Below are 25,215 nucleotides of genomic sequence, written 5' to 3'. Positions count from 1 at the left end.
GAGTTTAGAAGAGGCTAGAGATGCTGAATTATCCCCTATGTGGAAATTAGAAATGGCCACCAGCTGAACTTTAACTGTAGAGAAGCTGGCACCCTGTTGAAAAATGCCTGACAGAAACACCAATATAACAGGAACTGGAGCAGTGAAGAGATCCAAATCCCATTGAGATGTCGAAATTGAGAAATGCTTTCACTTACTCAAATAAACCTTCCTCATGGAAGATCTGTGAGCCGCTACTAAAATCTTCTTAACCGGAGAAGATAGCCCGGGAGTCCTAACTATCATGGGAACTGGAGCAGCCAAGTGGTGAGCTTCAGACTGGTGAGAGCTGGATGTGGAATCCCTGAGGGATGTGAAATCAGATCTGGAACCGGATCCAACATCCAGGGAGGACACACTACATGAGACCACAGAGAAGGGAACCATACATGGCGAGGCCAGAAAGGGCAATGAGGATGACTGAGTTCCCCAGCCATTGTGCTTTCTGAAAGTTTTGCTATCAGGGGAAGTGGGGGATAAGCACAGAGAAGACTGGAGGGCCAAGCATGGACTAGAGCATCTTGGGGGACTCTCCTGGAGGGGGGTTCAAAGTGAAAAACCTGCTGCATTTTGCATTGGAAGGAGAGGTGAAGAGATCACAGCAAGGCCGACCCCACTTCAGAAAGATCTGTTTTGCTACTGAAGAATTCAGAGACCACACGTAAGGCATCAGGATAGACCTGCTGAGCCTGTCCGCTAGAATGTTGGACCTCCCTGGAATGTGCATTGCCACCAGAAAATGGTCAGTGGAGATCACCCACTCCCACATTCTCATGGCTTTGCGGCAAAGGGGATAAGACCTGGTTCCCCTCTGTTTGTTGATATACCAGACTACCGACATATTGTCTGTCTGGATGGCAATCATCCCTAGGGGAAGATGGGCACAAAGAGCTTGCAATGCCAGTAGCACTGCTGTCATCTCCAGGATGTTAATATGCAACTGGGTCTCCAAGGAAGACCACTTGCCTTGAATTGTCCTTCCCCAGCAATGCCCCCCCCCACTCAAGTAGGGAGGGGTCTGTGGTCACCGTGGTCAGAGTGGTAGGAAGAATAAATGGGCAACTGCAAAGAAGATCCGGGGACTGAGTCCACCAGAGAAGAGAATCTGTGCATGCTCGCAATAGACAAACAGGATGTGACAGTGGTAGATCTAGAAATGACCACTGGGCCACGAGAGTCCATTGGAGCACCCTCATGTGTAACTGAGCTGTGGAAAAAAAGGATGATCTTGGCCATCATGGACCCAGCGCCTTTAAAACAAACTCCACTAAAGGAGAAGATGGAACTTGAAGAATGTGCAAGACATTAAGTTTGAGGGACTGAAGTCTGTCGGGTGTCAGAAAAACCTTGGTCTGAATGGTGTCCAACTGGGCTCCAATGAAGTCCAGAACCTGACCCAGTTCTAACAGGGATTTGTTGAGATTTATGGTGATGCCCAGCTGGTGGGCAGTTTGGATAAGGAAATCCCTGGCTTGGCATAGTCCATGCTTGGAGGGGGTGGAAAGGAGACAATTGTCCAGGTAGGGGAAGTCCTGGAAGCAATAAAGCTGCAGGTGAGCTTCTACCACTGCCATCACTTTGGTGAACACCCTAGGGGATGTGGTGAGACCAAAGGGCAGAGCTCTGAATTGGTAATAATTGGCCCCCAGATGGAAGGGGAGAAAAGTACAGTTCTGTACACTTACCATAAATGTAGATGTTCGAGAGTATTCACTGTTGCAGTCATCACTTTTGGGTTATCTGCTTGCAGTAGCCCTCAGTTGGCCTGATTAACAAAGTCTTAGGTCCTGCGTCGGTTGCTGCCCCTTCTTCCATGACGTCAGGGGTATAAAACATGCAGCTGATGCCATTACATCAGTTTTTCTTGCCACAGATGTCAGGTGCTCCCTTAATGGGAAGCAATTAAATCTATAAATATACAAGGTTATACCTCCAACTAAAAAGCAAATACACCAAAAAGCTTTTGAAAATAGCAAAGGAAAGTAGAGGTCTATCCAAAATGAGAAGGGGGCTGGAGGGAGGGTAACCAGGACTGCAACAGTGAACACACTTGAATATTTACATTTATGATAAGTGTACACAACTGTACTATGTTCTTCGTGTTTCACTGCTGCAGTCATCATTTTTGAGTAGATTCCCAAAGCTAAGGATGGGAGGAGGAATTTAAATAGAATTAGGACCAGCTAAAAGGTCCTGCAAGACTGCAGTGGCAAAGCCAGCTCTGGATTTAGAGAAAATTGGCAGATGGTAATGCTTGGTGAAAGTATGTACAGAACTCCAGGTAGCAGCTTCTAGGATGTCCCTGGTAGGGACGCCACTGAGAAAGGCTGTAGAGGTAGATGCAGCCCTGGTAGAGTGAGGTCTGATCCCCTGTGGGATAGGTTTTCCATGGTGTTTGTAGCAGAAATGAATGCAATGGCAAATCAATTTGGAAATGGTTTTCTTTGAAATAGCCTTCCCCTCTGCCCCTAAAGCAAATGCCACCAGCAGCTGATTAGATTTCCTTTGAGGTTTAGTTCTAAGTAGAATCTAAGTTGTCTGTGCACATCTAAGGAGTGCAGAATCCATTCCCCTTTGTTCTGTGGATTAGGAAAGAAGGTTGGCAAATATTTGGACTAATTAAGGGCCACACTGGATACCACCTTGGGCATGAAGGAGGGGTTGGTCCTGAGGGACACCCTGTCCGCATGAAAGATGATGAAAAACTCCACTGCCATGAGGGCCTGCAATTCAGATACCCTTCTTGCTGAAGTGTTTGCTAAAAGGAAAGCTGTTTTCCAAGAAAGGAATTTTAAGTCCGCAGTGGCAGCTGGCTCCAAAGGAGGAAAGGTGAGCTTTTCCAATACAAAGTTGAAGTTCCAGGCTGGAGTTGGAGCTCTCCTGGGTGGTCATAGATTTTTGGCTCCTCTGAGGAACTGCTTAAGCAGTGGATGAGAGAAGGGGGGTGGTTCTGTGTTATGAGGTGAGATGGCTGAGGTGTGAATTTTGATGGAGGAGAAAGACAGGCCCTTATGAAGCATCTCAGTTAAGTATTGTAAAATCTGAGGTAAATTGGGCACTGTTGTTTTCATCCCTTGAGATTGGTTCCAGGTACAGAATCTTTTCCATTGTTCAGCGTAAGATTTTCTAGTACTAAGCCTCCTTGCCTCTAAAATGATATCCATCACTGCTTTACTGAGGGATGGTAAAGGAAAAATTATGTAATTAGCCAGGCTGCTAGATTCAGTGTTTGAAGTTGAGGGTGCAGAATTTGGTTCTCCAGCTGAGACAATAGAGTAGGAGTCTGTGGCAGGTGCCATGGGGCCAACAGTGACACACTGCACAAAAGGGGGGTACCAGTGTTGGTGTGGCCAGTCTGGCGCAATCAAAATCGTCCTTGGTTTGCCTTGTTTGATCTTTAGTAGTACTTTGGAGAGCAGAGGCAGAGGAGAAAAGGCATAAACTGGTTTTTCCAGCTGAAGGACAGAGCATCCACTTTCCAAGCTTGTTTGTGGGGAGTCCTTGTGCAAAATGTGTCCAGCTGATAGTTTTGGGGGGAGGCAAACGGGTCTATAATCCTTGGTTCCAGTTTCCACTCGTGTGGGTCCATGAGGTTTCTGCTTAGTTCGTCTACCAGTGTATTTCGTTTTCCTGGCAGGAATTGAGCTTGTAGATGTGTTCCACAATGCCATGGCTTGCCTGCAGAGGGGGTAAGAATGTGTGCCCCCCACTTGTTTATGTACCACATAACAGTGGTGTTGTCCGTCTTTATCATTAGTTGTCCTGGAAGAATGTGGTCCATGAAGGCTGTCAGAGCATTCTGTACAGCTAATATTTCTTTTTGATTGATATGCAGGTGCATTTGACTTGGGTTCAATTTGCCCTGAATGCACTTCCCTGCCAAATGAGCCCCTCATGCATAATCTGATGCGTCTGTTGTTAGGGTTTGGGTGGCAGGGGTTGTTGTGAATGGTAGTTCCTTGTTTAGGTGGCACATCTCTGCCCACCAAATAAATTCCAGGCATAGGCAAGGTATGATAGGAATCATTATTTCTAGATCCTGAGAATGTTGATGCCATAGGCTTTTTAGGTACCATTGTAGTTTCCTCATATGCAGTCTTGCATATGGAATTAGAAGACTGCAGGAGGCCATGAACTCCAAGGCTTGTAATATTTGCCTTGCAGATAACAGGGTTTTCGTGGCCACTAGTTTGAAGTAGGTTGTCAGATGAATTTGTTTCTCTGGTGTGAGGAAAGCCATCTGGGAAGTTGTATTCAAGCTTGCTCCCAGAAATATAATTTGCTGACAGGGTACCAGGTGTGATTTCTTTTCATTTATAGTGTACCCCAGACAAGTTAGCACTCTTTGTACAAAAGCCAGATGATTCAAAAGTATGTCCTGGCTTTCTGCCTGAATTAGACAATCATCCAGGTATGGGTATACTTGAATATTTCTTTGCCTGCAAAATGCAATGACTGGGGCTAGGCACTTTGTGAATACCCTGGGCACAGTAGTTAAGCCAAAGGGCAGTGCAGAGAACTGGTAGTGATTGAAGCCTGCTTTGAAGCGTAGATATCTTCTGCAAGATTCCCTGATTGGGATGTGCAGGTATGCCTCCTTTAAGTTGAGAGTTACCATCCAGACATCTTTTCCTAGCATGGGAAGCAACTGGTGAAGTCAGCATCTTGAATTTTGGAACCACCAAAAAGGTGTTTAGAGTGGACAGGTCCAGGATAGGATGCCATAAATTGTCTTTTCTGGGTACCAGGAAAAGTCTGGAGTAAAAACCTTGTCATTTTTCCTCTTCTGGTACAGTTTGAATAGACTTTATGTTTAAGAGAGAGAGTATTTGCTTTTGAGACTCTGCCCACTGATTTGGGGGTTGATCTGGCCAACCGCTGGGCATTGGCAAAGTGTGAAAGCGAAATCTGTATCCCAGATACACTACATTTAAAACCCATTTGTCCTGGGTAATGAATTCCCAGTTTTTGGCCTGCAGACCATTTTTCCCCCTAAAGGAGCAGTCAGTTGAGAAGTGCTTGGAAGTTTTAAAGTCAAGTCATTGAGACAATTTTCCACAGGAGGGAGTCTTGCTACTCCCAGATTTGGAAGCGGAAGCACCCCACTGCTTAGTCTTGTGCGTACCCCTGGGACTGAAACCTAGGGTTTCTGCTGGGTCTGGGTTTGGATTGAGAAGACATGGAAGGAGCAGGAAAGGAACAGTTCTTGGAGGGCCAATGCCTACTAAATCTTGGAGGCTGAACTTGTAAGAAATCTTTAACAGTTTGCATAGATTTAGCTTTATCTTCCATCTTTTTAAGAACTTCCTCAGCTTTATTACCAAACAGGCGGTCCTGATTTAAGGGAGCATCCAACAGTTTAGCTTTAACATGATCAGGCAAAGATTGCTCCTTAAGCCAAGCATGTCTTCTGAACACAGACCCAGTGACAGCAGCCCTGCAAGAGGCCTCTAAAGAATCAAACCCACATTGCAAAGTATGGTTTCCAACTTGTTCAGCAGAATGCATCAAATCCTGTAAATCCTTATTTTCAGCACAGTCAGGAATCAACATCATTTTCTGTTTAAGCAAGCCCAATAATATGTTGTTGATACTTTAACATATGAAACTGACAGTTTAAGGCCCTAATGGCCAAAGTTGCAGAAGTGTAAACCTTCTTAGCCCATCTATCCAGCACCCTGGAATCTCTATCAGAAGGGGTAGGATTTTTGGCAGTAGAAGCCTTAATGCCCTTGGGTCCCTGTGAAATAGTCTCTGGATCCGCAATAGGATTTTTAAAAAGGAACTTGTGAGAATCAGGAACCCTGTAATATCTGTCAGGTTTTCTGGGAGCAGGAGGCAGAGAGTCAGGGGCCAAACTAGATTCCGAAAAAATATCATCATCAATGTCTAGTACAGGAAGTATAGCTAAAGGTTATGTTGAGGCAGGAGTAAGAAGTCCCTAAGCCTATTTTTAGAATCAGAGAAATCCTGGCTTTCCCTTTGGAAATGTTCCCTTAGAGTGTGCAAGGTTTCACCAAAAGAGAAATCCTCTGGAGGAGAAGCAGAGGGAATAGAGTCCTCTGCATCAGAGTCCTCATAAGTAGATAAGGGTAAATCCAGATTATCAGAAAAATCAGAATCCTGGTCAGAAGATTCATAAACAAATTCAGTCCTAGGTCTCTTAGAAGAGGAAGGTTGGCTTCCTCTGATTAAAGTTATAAGGTCTTCAGCCATTCTTATCATTTGTTTTTTAGGCATAGAGGCTTGAGCATGCAGCCTGGTCGTTGGTTTTCTAGGCAAGGTTTAGGCCTTAAAGAAGAAGAAGGCATCAGTTTAATATGCAAGTCCATAGGCCTGAATACACCCTCAGAAGCTGGTGCCTGCACAATGGCTCCGGACCCATCCAAGGTAGAGACATCCACAGGTTCCACAGTTGAAGCATCTCGTGGCATACCGGACTCCAAATGGCTCTCAGTAGAGGCCTGCAACTCAGAAGTAGCGGGTATCAGGGGCTGTGAAAGCGCCTCACTGACTACCGGCGAACTGGCGACTGGCTTAGAAGTGTCATCGGCAGTTTTGGACCTCGGCGGCCTGTCTCTGTCTTTATCTTTGTGCTTTTTCAGAATACTGGTAGTTGGATGGCTTACTGATGACATTTCTGGATAATTGAACTGAGAACCAAAATATTTAGAGGCAAAAATATATGACGGATAGTGCGTTGATTAAATAAGGTACAAAACTGTCAGCAAGGTATGTCGTGGTCAAGGCCTAGGCAAGAAATACAGTATGAATGAAAATTTTGTGAGGTATTTGCTTTCCACAAGTAATGCAATTATTAACTTTTACTGACATCGGTAAGGAGCAAGAAAAAGTTTCCCCAATGGGGTACTTAGCTTTAGTTGAAGACTTCAGTTCTGAAACTCGAAAACGAAAATTTCAGGAGTCGGCCAACCGGCACTTGCGAAGTGCTTCTGTTTTGGGCACCGCACAGCAAGAAAGACTGATGTAATGGCATCAGCTGCATGTTTTATACCCCTGACAACGTGACGTCATGGAAGAAGGGACAGCAACCGATGCAGGACCCAAGACATTGTTAATCAGGCTGACTGAGGGCTACTGCAAGCAGATAACCCAAAAGTGATGACTGTAACAGTGAAACACGAAGAACATCTTCTGAGAGCATCTGTCCATTTTCATATGATGGTACGCATCTTGAAGGTCTACTGAACATATCCAGTCGTTCTCCTGCAGGAGGGGCAGGATAGATTGGAGTGTGACCATCTGGAATTTTGTCTTAGCAACTGACAGGTTCAGGGTAGGGAGATCCAGAATTGTCCTCAAGTCCCCCATTTTCTTTGGCACTAAGAACCTGGAATAGATGACTAATCTGGACTGGTCCGGGGGGATGGGCTGGAAGACTCGTTTTTCCAGCATCTTGGAAATTTCTTGTGCTGCTGCCTTCCTTTGTGTGGGTAGAATGTGCGGGAGGTATTTGGCCAGAACTGGCCTTTGAAGGAAGGGGATTGAAAATCCTCTGGTTATGATTTGCAACACCCCTTGATCATCTGTGATTGACTCCCACACTGATGCATGTAGCGACAGTCAACCCCCGACTGCCTCCAGAGACCAGCAGCCAGGCAACCCTTCAGGGCTGCTGCACGGGCCTGTCCAAGAATGAATCCCGAGACCCTTGGTTCCACGGGCCCCCTCTGTTGCAAGGGTGGCGTCTGTTGAATCCCCCTCTGCCTCTAAGGGAAGAAGAGTCCCGAGCATCCTGGGAATAGCCCAGAGACTTCTGGAACCACATATTCTTCACCCCCCCCCCCGCTGACTGCTGGAGAAGGATCATTGAGAGGGTTGAGAAGTGGATTACTATGGCAAACAGAGTCTTCCTGTCCATCCTTGCTCTGGACCAGTGTGTCACATACTGTCTTTCCAAAGACAGTGGAACCATTGTACTGGGCATTTGTAAATGATGCCTTGAAGCGTTCAGAGAAGGTACAAAGTCAGAGTCAGATGTGACGCCTGATGGCAACGCCTGCTCCTGCAGCTCTGGCAGCATGCTCAGTAGCATGAGAGAGAAGCCAAATAGAGGTTTTGGCAATGGAGGTGAGGATGGCCATTTGAGAAGAGAAAAGCTTCGTATCCTCAGCTGACATGGACCCTGTGGTAGCCACGACAACCTCCTTCACTAGGTCTCGCTGAAGCCTAATAATGTGTGCCATGTAGTTCAGCGCACTTACAGAGAACATTGCTGAAGCATAGGCCCGCTACTCAAAATGGTCCAAAGTCCTAGACTCTCAGTCCGGCAGGTGGACCGTGGAGCTCTCCTGTGCGACCACCACCACCATGGCATTGACAGGGGGCCCCTTTGACCAGTGTGGTTTATCAGTTGGGGAGCTGAGGACCTTATCAGGGTGCTCAGGGATAGGCTTTGCCATGTTGGGCTCCTTCCACACCCGAGATGTAACAAGATCCGCCAGAGTTTCTGTGGGAGGAGACATCCAAGAATTAGAGGGTCCTGCCTCAAATGCCTCCAGGAACACAGACTCATCAGGGTTGGGTTTTTGGACAGACCACCCCCTGCACTACCACAGGATCTCCATGATGTCTTCAAATGAGAAATCCTTTGGGGTGACTGAGGAGAACCCTCCCCTTCCTCCAAGGCAGTGTCCTCTGTGAGAGACTCTGGCGGGGAGTCTAAGTACCTCATTTTACACGTGTGTTTCTGAGGAACCTTCTCAGGGGGGGTCTCTGGGGAGGACTTGAAAACATCCAGCTGTTTCTGTGTGGGAGCCTCCTGGGGTAGAGAGGCAGCAGGCTGTCCCTGAGGTGGCAGGATGGCAGAATCCATACCAGAAATAGAGGGAGCCAGGATACATTCAAAGGACGAGATCATCAAGGGTCTGGATGGGATTGAGAGAACCCTCTCCACCACATCAAAGGCAGAAGGAGAACAAACCCCCTGAGCTGGGGCTACAATCGAGTTTGTAATCCTCTGGATCAACAGGGGAGCTGGAGCTGAACCTCCAGGTGCCAAAACTCCGAGTCAAAGGCTCTGTTGGAAAAAACTTAGAGCTAAAACTACCCTCTCAGATTCAGCTCCAAGTTTGTTGGAGCCATTCTGCTCAAGGCAATGGTCGGTGTCAAGGTACCAGGTACCTTTGTCGGCGCCGACAACTCAACACCAAGGGTCCTCAGACCCATGGACTTCGAAACCGGGGGTCAGATTAGAGAAGGAGTAATCGAGATGAAGGTGGACTACATGCCTCCTGCTCCAGAGGGAGAGGGGGCCGACAAGACTCTCATCTGTATCCGAGTGCGGATGAGTCTCCACATCATCCTGTCCACCTTGGCTTTGGAAAGGCTGCGGGTGGATCTGGAGGAAAAGGCCACTGACATCAGTTGAGAGAGACGATGAGGTGACACCAATACTGGGGGAAAATCTCCGAGGCACCTCCGTCTGTGGGGAGAAACAAGCAGAATGGAGTCAGGGAAAACCAGTGCTAGGAGCTGAATGGAGCTTAGCTGGTGGTTCAGCACAGGAAGAGTGGTTAGAGGACCACTTCCTCGACCTGTCTCAGTGCTTGTGATTCTCTCCGTCCTTGGTCCTCTTAGCAGGATGTTGAGTCCCAGCGGCCAGGGCAGAGACAGAAGTAGAAGAAGAAGGGGTAGCCTGAGCCCCCACAGTAGGTGGAGGGAGAAGGCTCTTGAGTCCAAGTTTATTCCTCCCGTCTGTCAATGTGCAGGGATTGAACCCTGCAAAGACTGAACAGGAGGAATCGAGACGAGTGACCTCTAAACAAACAACACACAGAGTGTGGCCATCGGCTGAGGAAAGCTTATGGCCACACTCAGTGCACTTTTGGAAACCTGGCCTGGGTGTGTCTGACATTTTTAGCAAGAGAGAGAGCCCAAACAGAAAACAAACACACACACACAAAGATAGGAGAAAGAAAGTGAGAGTAAGGAGAGATTTTTTTTTTAAACCAACGCCTGAACGTGAAAGGGTAGGGGGTAGGTAAAGGATAGAAAGAAAACTTTTAGATAGAAAGAGGATTTAACTCACAAACCCGAAGAAAAGCCTGGAGCAGCGGACCACAATGCTTGCAACAAGTGTGGCAAATGAGATCTAAAGGTAAGGAGACAGGGGCATTATGGGTAGGGGAAGCGCTTGGAGCTCAAATCCGATCCTGGAGAAATGCAGCTGAGTCGGATCCATCCTGGAACCATGTTCTCATAGGTAGAAGAGCAAATGAAGACAACAACTTCAGATTCATGATTATAACCGGTTTATATCCATCATATAACACAACTGGTGGGTGAGATGTGTGCCTCAGTTGATAGGAAACAATCAGCGTGTATTTGTGAAGGCAGACAAACTTTTGGGAAGATTAATGAAACAGGCTCAAGCAAAGATAAAAACTGATGATTTTGACTTTACAACTGAGAAGGCATTTGGTAGGGCCGAATGGAGCTATGTGATAAAGGTATTGTTATGATTTGGATTTATGCAGAAGTTTATAGACTTAATAATGACAGTATATAGGAGATCAAAAGCAAAGTTTGACATTTTTGCAAGATTGTTAATATAATTTACATTGTCTAGTGGAACTAGACAAGGTTTTCCATTAAATCCCCTTCTGTTTGTATTAATCTTGAGCTTTTAGCAAGGAAAATTATTCAGTGTGGTTTCCATTGGCATAAAACATATGAAGAATAGGTGAATATATTATTGTTTGTGCATGGTATATTGATTTATATGACTAAACCTGAGAAAATACACCTTATATTTTTGAGGGTTTGGGCTGTTTTCATGTTATAAGATTAATACAACAAAGACATGAGCTGTGTCCATAAACTGTAATCTTGTGTATGTTCTGAGAAGGAAGTTTGCTTAGTTCTGGGAGGTACCCTACATAAATTATATGTGAATTTGGTTGGCAGGCATATTAAATTACTCAGCTAAGACCTATGGTTAGTTAAAGAAGAGATTAAAAATAATTTTCAAAGATGGAAAACTTTTAGTTATGTACTCACCATAACTTCAGATGTTTGGGATCCATCTCGCCTACATTCTGTCTGATGGGTTCTCTTATTGGCTGAGCTTACTATATCCCAGGATGCACCACTACCAGTCCCCAGATCTAGTTTGTAGATGAAACAAGATAAAACAGTAGAACTCAAAACCGTTCAATCTCTTCTGATCTCCAAGGCAGGGGAAGGAGGGTGATGGATCCCAAACATCTGAAGTTATGGTGAGTACATAACTAAAAGATGAGCACCTGAATCCTGGGTGGCTCACTGGAAAACACTCCTGAGCACCGTGGAACCAAATGATGCTCGCCTTTAGATGCCACATCCAATTTATAGTGGGAAATGAAAGTGTGCAGATTTGACCAAGTATATAGCAAGTTTGGAATGAAAAGCTATAGAAGTTGCCATAGCTCTGGTAGAGTGAGCTTTGATAGATGTTGTAAGTTGCTTATTCAAGAAGAATAAGCCTGAGTTATACAATCTCTAATCCATTTGGAGATAGTAGCTTTTGTAATGGTTTTACCCAATTTATTGTCTGAGAAGGACACAAACAATTGGTCTGACTTACTAAATTGCTGAGTCCTGTCTAAATAGAAGCAATTGCCTGTGAACATCCAATTTATGGAGAGTGTATTCTGCATCATTGGAGAATTTTGGGAAGAAAACTGGTAGCTCTAGAGATTGTTGAAGACAGAGATTAGAACAGACCTTTGGGACAAAGGATGGATTAGGCCTAAGTGATACTCTATCCTTGTGGAAAATCACGGTGGTTTAATAGATAGGGCTTGAAGCTCTGAGACTCTTCTTGCAGAAGTAATTGCAACTAAGAAGGCAGTTTTCCAAGACAGATATTTTAACTCACATGTAGCAGCAGGTTAGCACCAAATCAAGATCCGATGAAAAACTGGGGTCTTAACAGGCCCGCACCTTTAATAAAAGTCTTGCATAATCTGCTGCTCATCAATGGAGGATCCATAGATTCGTGGAATTTAGAGATAGCCGCCAGTTGTACTTTAATAGTAGAGACAGAAGATCCTTGATTAAACAGGGATGTTAAAAATTTCAAAACTTCGATCGGAGCAGTGATAGGGTCTAAACCCCTGAGTTGAGCCCAGATAGCAAACCTCTTCCACTTACTGAGGTACAATTTGTTAGTGGTGGGTTTGTGGGCTGAAGATAAAATGTGAATAACTTCCGGGTCTAATGTGTGACTTCTGACTAAAGTCGGAAGTGGAGGAGCCAGGCTGTCAACTTCAAGGGCGTAGGGACTGATGCTGTTGTCCCGACTGATGGATTAGCAGATCCGAGTTAGATCTAACGCATGTTTCTTCAGGTAGGAAACCATACCTGACGAGGCCAGTATGGAGCAATCAGTATCATTGTGGACCCCAATTGAGAAGCTTTTGAATGACTTTGGAGAGAAGTGGTATCGAGGAAAAGGCAAAGTAGCCCTGTTGGCCAAGGTTGTGCTAGAGCATCCATAGCTGCTTCCCTGATGTGGGGTCAAGGAGAAGAACCTTTGCACGTTTAGTGGTGTTGCCCCATCTCCTGAAAACCTGAGCTGCTACTGTTTCGCTTTAGGGACCACTCGTGAGGAGAGAGAATTGTCCTGCTCAATTTGTCTGCCAATATATTTGATTTCGAATGTGGGTCGCTACCAAGAAGCGGTTGGTAGCTACAGCCCATTCCCACACCCTCATGGCCTCTCTGCAAAGGGGTAAGATCTGGTCCCTCCTTGTTTGTTCAGATACCAGACCACCGACATGTTGTCTGTGTGGATGGCGATGATGCCCTGAGGAAGAAACTTGTGTAAGGCCTGTAGGGATAGAAGTACAGCCCTCATCTCCAACACATTGATATGGAGAAGAGCGGAAGCCAGGAGCCCTGAACTAACCTGCCCAGACAATGCCCCCCCCACCCTATCTGGGAGGCATCTGTCATCAGGGTAACCACTGGAGAGGGAATAACAAAGGGGCTTCCTTGATTTAGATTGGATGTCTGAAGCCACCAGCGAAGGTCGTTGCATGTTTCCGTAATCATGATGTGATGATTGAGGGGAAGATCCTGAAAGGACCATTGAGTTGACAATAGCCACTGAAGAATCCTCATGTGCAATCTTGCCAGAGGAACTAAAAGAACCGTGGCAGACATTGAACCTAAAACTTGTAGAACCATCCTGGCTGGGGCTTTGGATCTTGAAATCAGAGCTTGAACTTGGCCCTGTAAAGTTTGGATCCTTTCGGCAGGAAGAAAACGCATCAATTTTGAGTCTATCTCTGCTCCTATGAACCTTATGCGCTGAGAGGGCAGCAAGACAGACTTTGACCAATTGAATGTAATCCCAGGGTAGCACCCAGGAGATGGTGGCTTTGAGGTTGTCCATTAGTAGATGCCTGGTGGTGGCAGTCAGGAGCCAGTCGTCCAGATAGGGAAACACTTGGAATCCAAGACTTCTCAGGTGAGCCGTCACTACTGCCAAACACTTGGTGAACACCCTGGGGGCTGTGGTGAGACCAAAGGGCAGAGCACAAAATTGGTAATGACTGACTCCCAGGCTGCTGATGTATCAGTATGTGATAATAGGCGTCCTTGAGGTCTATGGAGCACATCCAAACATCCTTCTCCAACAATGGGAGAATGGATTGTAACGTGACCATTCGGAATTTGGATTTCGTGGGATTGGTTCAGTCTGCTGAGATCCAATATTGGTCTCAGGTCCCCTGTCTTTTGGCACTAAAAGAACCTGGAGTAATTTGATCCGATCTGGTCTGTGGGGACCGGTTGGATGACTCCTTTTCTAGCAGCTTTAAAGCTTCTGCGGCTGCAATTTTTGACTGGGTGGTGGGTCCGGGATTTTGGACGGTGGTGGTGAGTATGTGAATGGGATGGTGTAACCTCCGCACCCATCTGTCCTGAGTGATTGACTCCCAGGCTTTTAGGTGCTTAAAACGACACCCGACTGGCACCGAGCAGCACAGCCGGTGAACCCCTCATGATGTGTGGGAGGCTGAAGAGCCAAGGACTGCGGTCTCCAGAATTGCGGGCCCTCTGCCTCTGCCTCTGGAAGGGGAATCTTCCTGCTGTTGAGGAAAAACTTACGTGATTTCCGGAACCACATCTTCCCTCCTTTGGCCTTGGGATAAGGCCGAAAGGGAGTGGAATAACGGGCACCTACGGCAGATAAAGTTTTTCCCTCTTGCTCACAGCGGGTAAGGTTGTCTTTAACCTTGGGTCCAAACAAAGAGGACCCATCAAAGAAGACTTGAAGGCCTCAGCCAGGCTTGTCTCCGAGCCACGCCTGTGCCTAAATGAGCCTCATGGCCGAGCTAGAAATTGACGTAAGGATAGCCAACTGAGAGCTAGCCGACTGGGCTAGCTGTCCAGGTAGGTTACGCGAGAGGAATCTGACAGCTCCTTGACCAGATCCCTCTGAAGCCTGGTAAAATGTGCCAAATAATTCAGAGACCTTAAAGTAAAGGCCGCTGAAGTCAGTCCATGCTCCTGGACTCCTTATTAGGAGGATGGACCTCTGCCACGCCCTGTTGTGTAGCAGATGCCACCACCATGGCATCTACAGCCACGCCTTTAGTGAGGAACTCCTTCGGGTGTGGGCAGACAAAAATTTATTAGGACGAAGGGACTGGTTCCACGGTATCTGGATACAAACTAAATCCAGAAGCTCGTCGGCGGAGACACCCAGGAGGCGGAGGGCTGAGCCCCAAAGGCCTTGAGGAGCACTGACTCATCAGCAGAGGGGGTTTGGATATCCAGTGTTTGAGATCTCTAAGATGTCTGCAAATGAGACATCATCCGAGGATGACGGGACCCCTCCGCATCATCAAGATCAGTGTCCGATGTAATAGACTCGGGAGTCCACGTGCTTCCTCTTGCACGATCTCTTCCTCGGGGTTCCTCCGAGACAACTCAAGAACCCTCAGGAGGAGGGGAACCCCAATGGGGTAACCTCAGGCCCAGGGGCTCCGCTGCCTACGGACAGGGAACTGCCAAAGACCCAGTCTCCACGCCCAGGGAAGGTGCCGTAAAGCCGGAGAGATGGCGAAGACTTGGCCAAGGCACTCCTCATAGCCCTGAAAGCCGGACCCCCAGAATCCTGGGAGTGTCCAGTCTCCGAGCCATGATAGCAGACGGCAATCCCACAGCAGAGGGAGGCTCGAACCGAAAGCATAGGTCCCAACATCACCCCCGGTCCAGCCGAAGAAGTCCGTGTACCAAACTCGGACCGAGCCGACCCTAAGATCTCCACCGGCTCCAACAGCATCTGCTCGTCGGAGGAGGAACAGCCATGGGATGGGCATGGGCTATCGGCTCCAAAGCCAACTGGGTCAGAGCCGAAACAAATTTTTGAAAGACTGGGGACTGGAACAGTCTTTGGAGCACCCTGTCTATATCCCATCCTCGAGGACTTAGAGGATACTGAAGGCCTCTCCAACGGCCCCAAAGGACTAGGGGACAGTGGAGAGCCCGTGAGACTGGTGGCATCGAGGCAGAAGCCTGCCTATGTCTTTTGGCCGGATCCGACGGACTGGTTTGGTTGGAGAAGGAGAGGATGCTAGAGCTTCTTCAAGGAGGGTTTGATTAAGCCTTTAAGAATAAGCTTATTTTTCCTCTCCTGGAGGACCCTAGAGGAAAAAGCGTGACACACGCTGCATGACTCCTGTAAATGTTTTGCACCCAAACAATAAACACAGAGAGAGTGGTCATCTGTGATTGACATTTTAAAATTACATTTGGTGCATTTTTTGAAGCCCGAAGGCCTAGGATTTTGAGACATTATGACCAAAATGCAGTAATTTTCTGACAGCAAGAACACACAATCCTAATTTAACTTTACTTAACTGACTCTACAAAAATCAGTTTAGAAGTGCGGTTTAACAATCCGAACAACAAGAAACTCAAGGGATCTGAAATCCCAAAAGTTTGAGTGGGGTTAACTGACCGGAAAGGCCCTACAGATAAAGGAGGCCTGAAATCAGAAACAACGCCAATCACTCAACAAGTTTTCACAAAACCTTCAATCACTACACAAAGCACAGAGTAGAAAACAGCTTTTATGACAGGAAAAGCAATTTTCTGACAGAAAAAGTAAGTAAAATTACTACTCAGCTCAGCCAGCTCGAGACCACGCCTTGTTAGCTTAAAGGCGAGATCTGGGGACTGGTAGTGGTGCATCCTGGGATATAGTAAGCTCAGCCAATAAGAGACTTCTTTGGCATCCCATCAGACAGAATGTAGGCGAGATAGGATCACATAACATCTATATGGCTAGAGTTGGATCCGAGTTTGGCTTTGTATTTGTTTGAGTTCCCTTTGCTGTTGTATACTTTTAAATCCTTTCTGAAGGTGGTTAAGAATAATGATGGCAGATTTTATATGGGATAAAGCTAAAGTTTTTATGGGATAAACCCAGTCTATTAATATATGTGATCCTGTCTATTATTATCAAGCGGTGAATTTACATTTACATGGTTACATGATTCAAAGTATAAAAAAAAAAAACTTTGTCAGCCTGTTTGATTGCTATGAAACAGATGATTGGTACTTTAAGATATGTGATAACTAGACCAGCACTGTAACAATGGCTAAATCAGGAATGGCCCAGGAATGGGAAGATGGAGTGAGGGAGGAAGTAGGTTTGATAGTAAATGGGCGATACGGGCTCAAATGCAACAGAAGTAATGCACTACAATTAGAGTATGAGGAGTTAGTGGTTATAATTAGACAAATAAGAATTACTAAATTGCTTAATACTTTGACTGTAATTTGGTAAGGATGATAATAGATGCTAGAAGATATAACAGGTTTGATTAAGGGTGCACATAAGGCTTTGAGGGCTATAACTTCTCAGGTTTAGAAGAAGTTTAAACAGGATTATGAATTTATGTTAGATTTAAGGATGACTGATGCCACTTAAGCATAGGATTTGACAAATGCCATGGTATGCCAGAAACTCTAGAAGAATTGGAATATTTTCTTAAAAGTATTTGCACAAAATACTTTCACATTCTGCATGTACTGAAAAGGGTGTTCTCAAATGTGCATCTAGTGTGTTGGGAATGTGATAGGGGTGTTTATGCCACTTAGGAACATATCTTCTGGACTTGTCTCACATTGGCAGATTCCAGGTAGAACTAACTGAATTGATTAAATGGGTGTTTCTTAGAAATATACAAATAGGTAGACTATTCTTGTTTTTCGGAATGTGATGTTCAATACAGTATTGCTTTTATTTGGGATACAATGTTGAAGTCCATTGTACAAGAAAAGAAAGTATAATTTCATTTTTGTTAATGACAGTGCCAAATGGAGTCCAGCACAAGGAAATGTAGGACTGATCAAGTAAAAACTGTACATGAAGTAATAGAAATGATGGATGAATTATACAGAACAGAGTGGCTTTGCCAACAAGTCATAGAATAAATTCATTAGCAAATATTTGCTATACTGTATATATAAAGATACTCTGCATATGGGCTAGATAATTACACGTGGGTCTTATTATATCTATACATGGTTATTATTTTTTTTGTAAATCTCCAGCCCAATGAGCAGTGGGATGAGATAATAATGCAGTTACAGAGCTGTATTTGCCCATTATCTAGATTGAGTTTTATGTAAATTGTTGTTTTTACTTCTAGTTTACATGTACTGTTTTTATACCTATTTGGGTTATGGAAGGTAAATGTGTCTTTCTGAGTAACACAGTAAGGTTAGTAGCATCCAGTGTTTGAATTAACTATTCTGTTTAAAGAAATTGCTTTTACAAAGAAAGGAAAATATTTTGAGATGATGTATATATAATGTGTTGGTCGATATGGAGTTGTCACTTGTCTCAGTTGTACAGATGATATGAAAATGTTTATTGATGTTGACTAATACTAGATGCCAATAAAGTGTTAATCAGAAAAAAAAACACTTAGTTACTTGTCATCTTGTGTCTGCTTTTCCTTTCTAGACCTCATATCTTACAAGACTAACAAACCTGCCTTATAGCCCTTTCACTCTACTCAGTCTCTTACAGATTGCTGAGGGGTAATCTGTGCTTACAAGGCATCCACAAACCACACATTTACAAATCTCCTGCATACTCGTAAGTCAAACAGTACCAGAAATACAAGGTCTAGGGACCTGAATTTTATCAGTGACATAAACAAAACACACTGGCAAAACAGGTGTCTGCCCCAGAGACTGCACTTCCTATGGAACAAGCTTCCCATCCTTGTGAAGCTGAGTTCGTCTAGTACCCAATTTAACTGCAACCAAGACCAGTGGATGGAGAATAGGAAAATTACACTGAGCCTGGCATTTCCCTTTTGGAAAAAGGTAGCTGATAAATGACTGTCCCTTAATGTCATATTTGGATACAAGACATCACTATTCTTTTAAAACTTGGCTAGGCTTAGAAAGGCCCCCATGGTCATTAGCTTAGTAACAGTCTAGCAGTCTATGAATCTATCTAGGATATCACTTTGATTATTTAAATTCTTAAGACTATGCCAAATTCAATATTATACATATGCTCCTATACAAATAGTTATACTGTATAGTCATATCAGTGGCCAAAGCTGCTCATTATACTCTTCACTTACAGCATTCACCTCCTATGTCACAGTCACTGTACAGAAATATTTTTTCTGCATATATTACTTGTAAAATCAATAATTAGCATCTTAGCTTTTGTGTCATGCAAAAGTGAGGCTGTTGTCATTTGATGTCATCTTTTACCAAAATTGTTCTGTATAAATCATTTCTCTGTACCATCAGTAGTTAGATTTTCTGTTATTCATAATGCTAGTTTGTTTTAGACAATCATGATTACATATCAAAAGACTTACTTTACATAATCACAAATTTTATGAAAACAATTGTAAATGTATTTATTTACACGTTTATTGGAAAGTCTAACCATGTAGCACCCATTTTCAGCAGAGGCCCTGGGATAAAAACATGAACTGGAGTGGTAAAACATGCTTAACAGGATTTAATAACTACCCAATGTCTATTCACTGAAAGTTACAAACAGCATCATAGCTTGTAGAACATAACATAATACTGGCTAAAGATAATAGTTGAGAAGGGATAACTGCTCATATTTACAAACTGTGCAATTAATAGTAGGCAGTAGAAATGTTGGTCTATTTCATTAATTTCTTTCTGAAGTACTACTTGACATCTAATATTATCCCTTATTATAAGTCTAAGCATGTCAAGACCACATTTATTAAATAATTCAATCAGTTCATTATACATTTCAGAATCTCTTGTTACGTTATTGGGAAATTTGTATAACCGTAATCCTTTCGGTACTATTTCCCTTTGAATACATTCATTCAAGTACTCATTTTCAATACAATATGTTCTGTATTTAACCATCAACTTATAAAGGTTATCCAGTTTTGTCTTATAGGAGTCCCCACCGCCAACAGTTTTGCTTGAATCAGCATTAGTTTTAAAAGAATATTTCACATTGAGTCAGTCTTTGATATCCATAGCCCCCTTACTGGGAAAATTGTGTACAGTACCTTTTGTTTTAGCTCTAGCGTCACACCTAGTCGTTCCCTTTTCAGGGTTCGTTTCTCCACTTTTAGTAGACCCATTTGCACCGATTTTGAAAAACTCCCAGAGTATTAGCTGGATTAAACGTTGAACTGCTCATCTCTCTAGGGTCGCCGACGTCTTCCAAAACGCCAATAAGCTCCCTCTGGTCCTCGTGGTGCAAAGGATTACTTCCGCTTCCTACAAAGTGATGTGGAACCAAATTCCGGTAAATCCCCACCAGGGATTGGCTTAAAGGGGTTAACAAATCTATCAGTTTGGTGAGTTGTCCAATAAGCTTCCGACTTTGGCCCAGTTCGTCCAGCCCTCTGGATTCACCAGGTACGATCGCCTCCATCTCTCCCACAGTAAAAAAGTCCAAATAAAGAAAAAATACTGCAAACTTCTGCACAAACCAAACCAATAAATCAAAAAAGTGCAGATAGGGAATTCCGGTTTAAATCGTACCAATTTTATTCCAAGTCCAGAACACGAAGACACACTATTTCAACAACAACATGAACGCCAATTAATATCCACAAGCATTTTCGTCTTGTACTATAGACTTCATCAGATGAATGACAAATCCGTTAGTGACCTATATATATATATATAGTGCCATTAATTACGTAGTCAATTAATCAATATATAATAAAGCTAGCCTTTAGGTAAATAAAAACACTTAAAACCAAATTCTCATTTATAGTTATTATAAAAAGACCATTCAAAATGTATATCCATTATAAATTACATTAAAAAGTATAAAAATACCCTATTTTCATTTTTTTTTTAAATACTTCATTTAATATATTTAAAAAATGATAAAGTAAAATTCATTCTAAACCCAGCACTATTGTCTCCAAGTTAGTTACTGCCATCTCATGGCGTCTCTAGGTAATGCCTATTTCATCTTTACAATTTGGCAGACCTTAATTTTAATAAGGGTTTGATGGAAATAAATTAATTTAAACCAGGGGGGTGGTCTGCTTGTAGGGATACCTGCCACCATAATTCCCTGAATTCTATCGTATCCTCCCGGGGACCACCTCTAATGTTGGTTTTAATTTGTTCTAAAACCATAATCCAAAAGTAGCTTCTAGGCAATTTTTAGAATGCTTAAAAAGTGCATTAGTTTCTTTATTAACTGAAATTTCATAAATATGCTCATATATCCTTCTTTTAAGCATTCTTTCAGTTTTTCCAATATAGAAAGAACCACATTTTTTACACACTGCTAGATAAATTATTCCTCTGGAATCACAGTTGTGATAATCTGTATTATAAACCCATCTTCTTCTACTTTCCAAATAATATTTGTCTGTATTAAGGATACAAGGGCATTGTTTGCATCGGCCATATTTGAAGGTACCTTTTCTTCCTTTATTTTGTGGCCCTCCCCGTTTATTTTCCAGTATACCTTTCATATTAATTGAATTTTTATACGTAATTTTCTGTGGTATTGTCTTCACAATGTCTAAATCAGTAATAGCTATAAAAGTTTGCCACTCCTTTAAAAATAACTTTTTTACAAAGTTGTTAATACCATTATATTCCAAAATTAAAGTTTGTCCATAATTTTCACCATTTATCTCTTTGTTTAGTTCAAGGGGTTTCCCTTTGTTATATATAATGGGTTGAAATTTAGTTAACCTCCCCTCCTCCACATCTTTTCTTATCTGGCTTATAAAATCAAATGGGTACCCTCTTTCTAAAAACATGTTTTGTAATAAATCACATTCAATAACAAAATCTTGATTAAAACTAGTCATTCTGCTCCCTCTTACAAATTGTCCTTTAACTATATTTTTCTTACAGTGTTTTGGATGAGCACTTTCATAATGTAGGAAGGAATTGCAGAATGTAGGTTTCCTAAATACTCTACTTTCAAAATGCGTGTCTTTCTTATAAATTTCTATATCCAAATAAATTAAATTATAATCAGAAATTTTATGTGTAGATTTTTAAAAAATTGTTGTATTGTTAATATATACCATAAAATCATTCAACTTGTCTATTTCGGCTGTCCAAAAAATTGCTACATCATCAAGGAATCTATGGTATAGTGTCCAACAATTGTTGAATTCGGAATTAAAAATGTATTTCTCTTCCCATTTGATAAGAACTAGATTGACATAAGTAGGGGCGCAGGCAGCTCCCATAGCTACCCCTTGTGTTTGTTGATAGAATTCTCCGTTAAAAAACAGAAAATTATTCTTTAAAATAAGATCTATTAACCAAATGCTAACTATTTTTTCATTTTGTGTTAAGGTATTATCTTCATATATAATTTCTTCTAGCATTTCCATCCCTTCTTTATGTGGAATTGAGGAAAATAGGTCGATAATATCTATAGTAACAAATAACAGATTTTCATGATTTAATTCATCTGAGACTTCTTTTAACAGGTCCCAGGAATCCCTTAATACTGTTTTTTTTTAGATATCCAAAGTTTCTTGAGCTTGTTATCTACATATTTTGCCAAAGGATATGTTTTGGACCTTTCTGCTGCCACAATTGGTCTAAATGGGGGGTCTATTTCACATTTATGTGTTTTGGGTATGCCAAATATTGTAGGTATTTTTGGTTTCTCTACTTTCAAGTATTTATAAGTTCCTTGATCAATTAATCCCTCATAGAACATTTCATTAATACTAATATCTATTTTGTTATATGCTATATTAGTCTCATTAAGAGAAATGTTGGTATATCTATTGTCATCCCATAGGAGGATATGCTTTTTGCTCTCATATAATATATTATCCATAAATACAACCCCACCCCTTTATCTGGTTTCATAACTCTAAGATTAGAGTCTCCTTTTATTTCATAAAGAATTTGTTTTTCTTCCTTACTTATGTTGTCTTTGAAACCCATTTTATTATATTCTTTTCTTATTTCCATTTCTAATACCTTTTCCAGATTTTTCAGTTGGGGATGTATTGAGGGGTTAAAAATACTTTTCCTCCTTAATTCTCCCCCATCTTTGTCTTGGTTGTCGGAAAACAAGATATTTAAGTTAACTTTCCTCAAAAAAAGTTTGATATCTAATAAATTTCTAGTAACATCTCCTTTTTTATAAGGAATAAATTTAAAACCTTTTGAAAATAATAAAAAATGTTCCTTTTTGATTTCTACATTACTGAAATTATATATAGTGAAATTATTAAAGGTATACTTGTTTCCTTCCACTACAACATCTGTGTTACTAACAGGGGGTGGTCTGGGTGGTGATTCCTTAAAATCTCCCCCTTCCCCTCCCCATTCTCCCCCACTCCTCTGAAAATTTGTTTCATGGGTATTGTTTCTATTCAACAATCTCTCTGATCTACGAAGAGGGGGGTAATCTCTATCATAATTATGTATTTCATCATGTAAGGGTAGTTCATTAATTTCATTTTCAACCCCAGATGTTTCATAGCTGGGTTTATTATAATTGCTATAACGAGGCTTAGGGTAACTTGTTTTGTTTTTATAATCTTGTATATCTCTTTGTAGTTTATTCATTTTCCTATTAATCAGGTCACTAGATTTTTTGTCAATTTCATCTCTTATCTTAAAATAATTAGTTTTTTCTTCCTCAATAGTAAAAATTAAATCTTCCTTAATTTGTCGGTCTATTTCATTAATTTCTTTCTGAAGTACTTCTTGACATCTAATATTATCCCTTATTACAAGTCTAAGCATGTCAAGATCACATTTATTAAATAATTCAATCAGTTCATTATACATTTCAGAATCTCTTGTTACGTCATTGGGAAATTTGTATAACTGTAATCCTTTCGGTACTATTTCCCTTTGAATACATTCATTCAAGTACTCATTTTCAATACAATATGTTCTGTATTTAACCATCAACTTATAAAGGTTATCCAGTTTTGTCTTATAGGAGTCCCCACCGCCAACAGTTTTGAACGAATATTTCACATTGAGTCAGTCTTTGATATCCATAGCCCCCTGATTGGGAAAATTGTGTACAGTACCTTTTGTTTTAGCTCTTGTTTTAGCATCACACCTAGCCGTTCCCTTTTCAGGGTTCGTTTCTCCACTTTTAGTAGACCCATTTGCATCAATTTGAAAAACTCCCGGAGTATTAGCTGGATTAAACGTTGGACTGCTCGTCTCTCTAGGGTCGCCGACGTCTTCCAAAATGCCAATAAGCTCCCTCTGGTCCTCGTGGTGCAAAGGATTACTTCCGCTTCCTACAAAGTGACATGGAGCCAAATTCCGGTAAATCCCCACCAGGGATTGGTTTAAAGGGGTTAACAAATCTATCAGTTCGGTGAGTTTCCGACTTTGGCCCAGTTCGTCCGGCCCTCTGGATTCACCAGGTACGATCGCCTCCATCTCTCCCACAGTAAAAAAGACCAAATAAAAAATACTGCAAACTTCTGCACAAACCAAACCAATAAATCAAAAAAGTGCAGATAGGGAATTCCGGTTTAAATCGTACCAATTTTATTCCAAGTCCAGAACACGAAGACACACTATTTCAACAACAACATGAATGCCAATTAATATCCACAAGCGTTTTCGTCTTGTACTATAGACTTCATCAGATGAATGACAAATCCGTTAGTGACCTATATATATAGTGCCATTAATTACGTAGTCAATTAATCAATATATAATAAAGCTAGCCTTTAGGTAAATAAAAACACTTAAAACCAAATTCTCATTTATAGTTATTATAAAAAGACCATTCAAAATGTATATCCATTATAAATTACATTAAAAAGTATAAAAGTACCCTATTTTCGTTTTTTTAAAAAATAATTCATTTAATATATTTAAAAAATGATAAAGTAAAATTCATTCTAAACCCAGCACTATTGTCTCCAAGTTAGTTACTGCCATCTCATGGCGGCTCTAGGTAATGCCTATTTCATCTTTACAATTTGGCAGACCTTAATTTTAATAAGGGTTTGATGGAAATAAATTCATTTAAACCAGGGGGGTGGTCTGCTTGTAGGGATACCTGCCACCATAAGTCCCTGAATTCTATCGTATCCTCCCAGGGACCACCTCTAATGTTGGTTTTAATTTGTTCTAAAACCATAAATCCAAAAGATAATAATAGTTGAGAAGGGATAACTGCTCATATTTACAAACTGTGCAATTAATAGCAGGCAGTAGAAATGGAACAAAAGGTTAGGAAGATACTGTTTGGTATAGATCATTTACATATGCATAAGTAGGGCATTATGCTTAATGAGTGAAAGAGTTACAATGCAGGAAACTGTCTTATGCAAGAGAGATTTTCTTGAGTGTAGTACATTAGCAAACCAGTAGTAGAGAGTAGAAGAATCAGAAGGGGATGTGGAATCAGAAACAAAAATGGAAAGACACAGATACAAGTTGGAAATTACTAAGATTCCTTTAAATACTACTCAGTGATACTACTGGCAACATATGGTGATAGCTCTGGGAATACCCAAGGTTGGGCTTGAAGATTAATGAGGTGTTTAATATTTACTTCAGAAAGTCAGGATATTTTGCCTAGTACATATTTCATCCCTACTTAAAGACTCTTTTAGCTGTATTATTATCAAATATTAAATATAAGATGTCCAACTGAACCTCTGTGAGCCTGGCAAAATATCTTAA

General features: G+C 42.0%; 1 protein-coding gene across 1 annotated transcript in view; it reads left to right on the top strand.

Annotated features, from left to right (window-relative positions):
• Positions 1 to 25,215, top strand: part of SIAE (sialic acid acetylesterase) — a 310,992-nt gene that overhangs the window by 284,020 nt on the left and 1,757 nt on the right. The window lies entirely within an intron of this gene.

This window comes from Protopterus annectens, chromosome 8.part0 (assembly GCF_019279795.1).
Source record: "Protopterus annectens isolate FY-2018-M chromosome 8.part0, PAN1.0, whole genome shotgun sequence".
Taxonomy (NCBI): Eukaryota; Metazoa; Chordata; order Ceratodontiformes; family Protopteridae; genus Protopterus; species Protopterus annectens.
Note: the sequence above shows the minus strand (reverse complement) of the source record. Positions and strands in the feature narration are given on the sequence as shown.